Below are 7,092 nucleotides of genomic sequence, written 5' to 3' on the forward strand. Positions count from 1 at the left end.
TGTGTGTATATATATATATATTTTCTTTACTTTCCATCCGTCCTATCTTATGCCTCGACATGCTATTCCATTTAGAACAGCCAGCACTTTTTTTTTTAATCCATCTATAGAGTTCTATAGTCGTCAACACTTATTAATCTAAAGTGTTTCATATATAACGGCCGTCTGTAAATAATATTCCGGTAGCTTCGCTATGGCAAAAGATGCTTCTCAGCGTGAGTCTGCCAAAACTTGTCTACGTGAAGCAGTGATATTTAGATTTTAGTTGATAGATTATAGTGATGCTATTGTGTCCTGTAAACAAAAATGTGTGATTTGAAAGAACAATTACACATTACGTACGAGTATCCAGTTGATGGAGTAAGAGGTTTTTCTTTTTTTATGTGCGCCAGACTTTTTAGCAAATTTGTGTTTATAACACAATTTTTTATTTTTTATTTTCAACTACCTGATAGTTATAATAATAACGATAAAATTGTAAGAATAAAGCTGAAAAATGGGCTAAAGGTGCAGATAATTCCCTTAATAAGTTCGTTATGAATTATAAATAGAATATTTTATAATTCACTTTTTATAATCATTTTTTTTTATCGTTCACTTTTATAATTCATTTTTCAGTACGTATTTCGTGATGATATTAAAATCAAAATGTTTACGAATCATATAACGCGACAATGAATTCGTTTGGACAGGCAACAATTCAGAAAATCGCTTGTCGATATGTGAAAGGAAGCCGCAAGTTTTTATTTGGAGGAATTATTTGATCTTCGGCTGTTAGAGCCGAAGTTAGAGATTTGGAATTATAAGTATTCGGAGGCATTACGGAGACACTTGAGTAGGTACGCTTCAGTGTAGGATGCAAAATTTTAATAAGCAGCGCTTTTTATTCTTGTAAATATAAAGCTCTACTTTATTTTAAATGAATTAACTAAAAATGGTTTTCTAGAAATCTTCAAATTTAATAATAGCGTTTCAGATCTTATTAATTGTGCTAATGTCTGTGGCAACTGCAGAAGTATCTTTTTCAAAATTAAAAATAAAGAATTATCTGAGAAATGACGCAGACGCGATTATGCAATTTAGCTATGATATCAATTGAAAAAGAATTGGTGAACAGTTTTGATTATGTAATCAATGATAGGACTTAACAGTTTTAACAATTGAAGACGTAATCAAAATATTTTCAAAAATTAAAGCCAGAAAATGTAATAGTATGTCGCATTAAACGTCAAATATATTATTACAAAAAAAAATATTAAATTTGTTGTATTCCTGTGTTATACAAATTGGTGGAAATTCCTTTTTTTTGTTGTTGATTCATTGCCATTAGCGGGTTGGTGCGTCAAAAACAACAATGGAAAATTTTGAGCGTAAGGCGCCTAAGTAAGTACCATAAATTTATATTATATGTGAATTTTTTATACTGCATGCTAATGTAATGCTTTTTGTTTTACAGAAATGAAGGCGATATATCTCCAAGCCATTTTAATATAATACTACTTATTTCATTTTTTTTTGTTTTAATTTCTATAGTTTTTTTTTTATATTTTTTATTTATTTTTATTTTATAATAAGTGAAATGAAATATTTTATCCTAAATCGTTTTACGATAAGTTTTTCCTGTTATCTATAAAAATGTAAGAAAAATAAATAAATGATTCGTTTAACTAATACATTTTTTTATACATTACCATTATTACAATAAAATTAATTTAAGAGAATCTTAAATGTATCTAAAGATACTTTCGAAGTATCTGATATTTGTATCTATATACATCTTAATATGTATATCTACAGGGTGTGTCACCAAAATCCGGACAAATCGAACAATTTCTTTAAATAAAATATTTTTAATGAAAAATTACAAAAATATTACAAAAAATTCTTTTACATGGCACTTGGAGGATCTCTGTAGAGTACAATTATTCGATATATTCCTTATTTGCTTGAATAACGGCCTCTATTCTCGGCTGAAGCGTTCACACGCACGCTGTAATGTAGTGCTGTCCATGCCGACGAATGCTGTCTCAATAGCGGTCCTTAATGACATCACATTGGGATGCCGAGACTTGTTTGTGACCCTTTCAATTACGCTCTGTACGTAGTAGTCCAAAGGATTTAAATCTGGAAGGCCAGAATGGGAGGCGAGCAACTTGGTTTGTCCTGGCAGCATCAGAGAGCATCTGTTGTATCTTTAATGAATACGATTTGTATCGAAGGTCTTCTTCGACAATTCGACGCATTGTTGGCTCGTTTATACCAACAATTGATGCTAATTTTCGCAACGATTGCTCTGGGTCATCCGAAATCAGCGCTTGAGCTCTTTCAACGACTGCGGGGTGCATCCTTTCAAGTGATTCTTCCTTGCTGGCATACTGGAACCTTCATTGGACTGTTCTAAAGTCATATATTTTGCCACAACGTCATAACGATTGATCTTGAGTATGCAAAGAACCGAATTATTTTTGTTGCTGAGCGTCCAACAGGCTTTTGATGATCGCGATTCTTCGATTATACTCCGCACTTGGTTTCAACATAGCGGTCATTTTGAGAATAATATTTTGAGAATGACTGTTTATTAGAAGCATCAGGTTTTCTCGGACGCCAACAACAACCTCTGGCAGAGGCATAATACAACGGAAAATTTAAATTGAAATTTGTCCGGATTGTGATAACGCATTTTGTATATATTGATGTATATATTTTAATCGAGATGAGAACTTTATTCGAGATATCTTTTGTAATATTGAGTATTATAAAACGTAAATGAAAAAGTATTTGGTCAAGGTGGTTTTTCATGCTTAATGATCTTGTAATTTGATTCTTGTAAATTTATGATATTTCTTATATAAATTTGCACTGTCTATTTATTGTCTTGAAACAGTTCTAACTTTGGTTTGATGAATATGGCTTATGAATATGATTTATGAATATGACTTTTTTTACTTCCGTAAATTTCGTAAAAATTTTTTCTAAATACACATTTACTGACAAAAAAGTGGGCCATTAAATCTTAGCATAAATTTTTAATATTTTTTTGAATAGCGAGGATCTCGATTCATTGAATTATCGCTAAAAATTAAATCTTCAACAAAATCCCCTTAATAAGAAAATCAAAATAAGTTACAGAAAATGTTTTTACAAATGGCGAATATTGAAGACAAACTTAAAAAAAAGTAGAAAAAGATTTTTTTTTAATTACTGCATTATTCAGCGGAAATCGTTTGCTTAACATAAAAATGTATGAGTTTTTAAAGTTATTGATTTCTTAAATCCATATTTGAAATATTTTTTTACGACTTTTTTAAACATAGTTATTACCGTTTTTGAAAAAAAAGTTTTATAAAACGAACAACTTTTTTTTGTAAATTCAGTATAAGAAACAAATTATTGTTGTTTATCACAAAAGATATTAAAGTGTAAATTTCAAATCTTAAAAACTCTTTTAAATCTTGTATATATGCATGCGTGTACAGATGCAAACTGGTATTCTGCTCTTGGTATTACCCAATGGCATTTAAAATTTTGAAATTTACACTTTTTAATTATTTACTCTTTTTTTCTGAGTTATATTGAATTTATAAGAAAAAGTTATCCGTTTCATAACAACTTTTTTTATTGGATTGTCCGGAAAATTCGTGCCGCAAAAGATTTAAATAAATGAAATTAAAAATTTAAATCTTCTGCGTTTCAATTTTCTTTCAAAATCGGCACGAACTTTCCGAACAACCCAATACAATAGTATAAATTTTAAAATATGGATTTGTTAAGAAATCAATGAACATTCATACTCACCACTTTTGTGCCAAACAGTCGATTCCCCTAAGCAACGCAATAATTTAAAACATTTGTTTTCTATTTTTCAAAATCTGTCTTCAACGTCCGTCTTTTTGTAACTCAATTTTGATCTTCTTAGTTATCAAAAGAAATTTAATTTGAGTTTTGATTCACAATACAATAATTTTTCATATCGTTATTCAAAGATATTAAAAATGAGTGCTAAAATTGATAATGACCCGTTTTTTGCCAATAAATGTATATTTACAGTAATTTAGTTTAATAAAAATAAAATTTTTATATTAGATGGCAAATTTCATTTTTTTTTTGAGCGAACCAATCCAATCGATTGCGCTGCAAAATATGTTTCGTAGATATTTATTTATTTATTTTTCGTATTTCGTAAAGATAAAGAGAGGCTTCGACTATATCTGACCTTAAATGGAAAAAAACTGAACCAGGGAATTGTTCCTGAACTGAGAGACAGTTGCTTTGCACAAGCATGTCAAAATTTGTAAAAAATACTTTTAGTGTTTATATCAGAAAAGTAAGTTATTTTTATCATTATTTTCTGTAAATAATGATTTGATGAATAACGTTGCAATTTTTATGACGATAACGATAACAAATTAAAAAATCAAAGAATCATTTTTTAAAATTAACTTGTTGCTATCATGTGTTATTTAATGAAAAAAAGTAATTTATTTCTTGTAATGGGTTAAAGTAACGAGTCGACGCGATTATAAATAATGAGTACTTTTTCAAATAAATAATTTTTCAAAAGTAATTTCTTTCTCAATCCTAACTTTTAGTTAGTTGTTATCATCATAAAAAAATTGCAATGTCCAATTTCCAAATCATTATTATTATAGAAAATAATGGTAAAACTAATGGTTTTTATCTCTGAATTATATTTTATATTACATTTATATCAAACTTATTCGGATTTTGTAACATTCTGAAATTGACTAATTATAACTTTAATTATCTAGCTTCTAAAAAATGGAACGGCATTATCAGACTTAAAACAATGGATGTTATTAAATTTGATTAAAGGTGAATGTAAACAATCATTAAAAACATGATAACTAACATTTTTAAATTGATTTTTTATCGATTTTTTAGATGCCATCTATTCAAATAAGTATTTTTCCACTCCCAACAACGTTGAATTTTATGAAGTCCTCGAAAAAGCTTTGAAGAGTCTTAAAATCAGGAAATGGCATTTCAACAAAAAACGACGACAAGAAATTGAATCTTTTTTATTATTTGAGAGTTAAGAATTTATCTTTCTTCAAAAAAAGGAAAACAATAATTAGAAATTCAGAACAAAACTAATGAAAATCTAACGCTGATGAAGAGCGAAGAGTTAGGAGATGCAAATAATACTCAAGTATTGGCGGTTGTCTTTATTTATGTCAGTTCTTGACATGTCAATGTGGAAAGAAAAATATAAACTCTGGACTAATGCAGTCAGTAGCTAAAAAAGAAAACACACAAATATGAAATAAGACACTGCAGAATTTCCAGAACTCAAAGGACAACTCAGAGGACAATCCAGAGAACAATCCAAAAGAAATCGAAATGGCAATGAATTGGAGAAGACCTAGCACATGGAGGAAATTGAAGAAATTGAGACTAACGAAATGAAGGACATTCAACTGTGATAAAAAAATTTTCTAAAAATCTTGTTAATTTTAAGAATTTATACAATCTACATTTAAGAAGAATTCTGAAAAATATAAAAAATCAAAATTTTCAATATTTCTTAGAAAATTAACAATCTCAGATTATTTTTCATTTATACATTATACATATAAGAAACTTTTAAAATTCATTTACGCGATAAAATTATTATATAATGTAAATGCACATATACATACTTCACATTATCAGAATATTTATATGAGTAATTGTAATGTGTTTCCTTTAAGGGAATATTTCTAAAAAAGTCACGATTTATTAGTTTTTGTCCTGCTTTTCATTGCATTTCATTTAGCGATACAAATTATTGCAAATGTTAATTCATCTTTTTTTGTACTAGATACAGAACAAAGTTAAAATGAGAATTATATTTTTTGATAGAGAGAAGAACAATATTGAGGAATATAGTACAGGAAGATGCCGACAAATTTCAGGACAACATGGACAACAACAAAATCCTAGTCATTCAAAGAAGACAGAGATTTATTCGACTAGGAAATTGTGATAGAAGATAGTGCGTGGTGAAAATGAGCGTGACTTTTTACTTGTTTACTTTAATACCTTTTGGAGGAGCAGTAATAAACTTGGGCGTGCTTCACAGAGAACGGCGGGGAGGGGCCATTCTCACCCTAATTCATTTCTCCTCTGTTTCAGGTAAAATATGAATGAACCCGGTTCTGCCAATGTAATATTAATTTTAATCTTGGTTAATTTATTTTTTCTAATTTTAAGAATTAAAAAAAGATTAAGTTAAACCGAGATTAAAATTAATCTTATGTTGATGCAATCGCCCTATGGAAAGGCAAATTATTTGGTTGTGCCTCACAGAAAAGGACGGGGATGAGGCTCTTTTCCTTTTATACATCGTAAACATGCAATGTTATGCTTTCTTACTCAATAATGTAATTGTAATAGAACATGCTTTATATGCAATAATTATATCGTTGAATGAGAAGTTATAATATTAATGTATTATAGTTGCTATGTGTTTGCTGAGAATTTTTTTATAATTTAAATTTAATTAATTGTTAATTATAATTTTAAATTTTAATTATAATGAACAAATTATTTATATATATTATTATATAAATATCCATGTTATATATATTGTATTGTACAATATTTGGTAATTGTTGACACAATAATTCGTATAGAGTTTCGCAATAGTTAACGAGACATTTCTAAAGATCACTAAATAAGCGGATAAAATTGACGAATAAGACAACTTTATGATATCTTTCAGAGTTCTTTATGAAATATCTTAAAGATATATTCCTTAAAAGAATTCTTAAAGACATTTAAAAAGAATTCTAAAGTTATGTGATGTTGATAAAAAGTTGATAAAAAATTCTTAGAGCACTATGAGAAAAAAATAAACAATTTTCGTCTCTTACAGTTTTTGTAAAGTTGATAGTATTTGAGTAAAAAATTATTGAAGACCAATTCTTGGCAATTTTTAACAATTAGTATCTTGTTAACTATTGTGAAAATTGTAAAATGGTAGAGCAGTTTTGTGTCAGTTTAGTCCGCTCTACATGTCCACGAACTCTGTCAGAATAATTATCAGACACCCTGTATATATATATATATATATATATATATATATATATA

Source organism: Atta colombica, unplaced genomic scaffold (assembly GCF_001594045.1).
Source record: "Atta colombica isolate Treedump-2 unplaced genomic scaffold, Acol1.0 scaffold200, whole genome shotgun sequence".
Classification (NCBI taxonomy): Eukaryota; Metazoa; Arthropoda; class Insecta; order Hymenoptera; family Formicidae; genus Atta; species Atta colombica.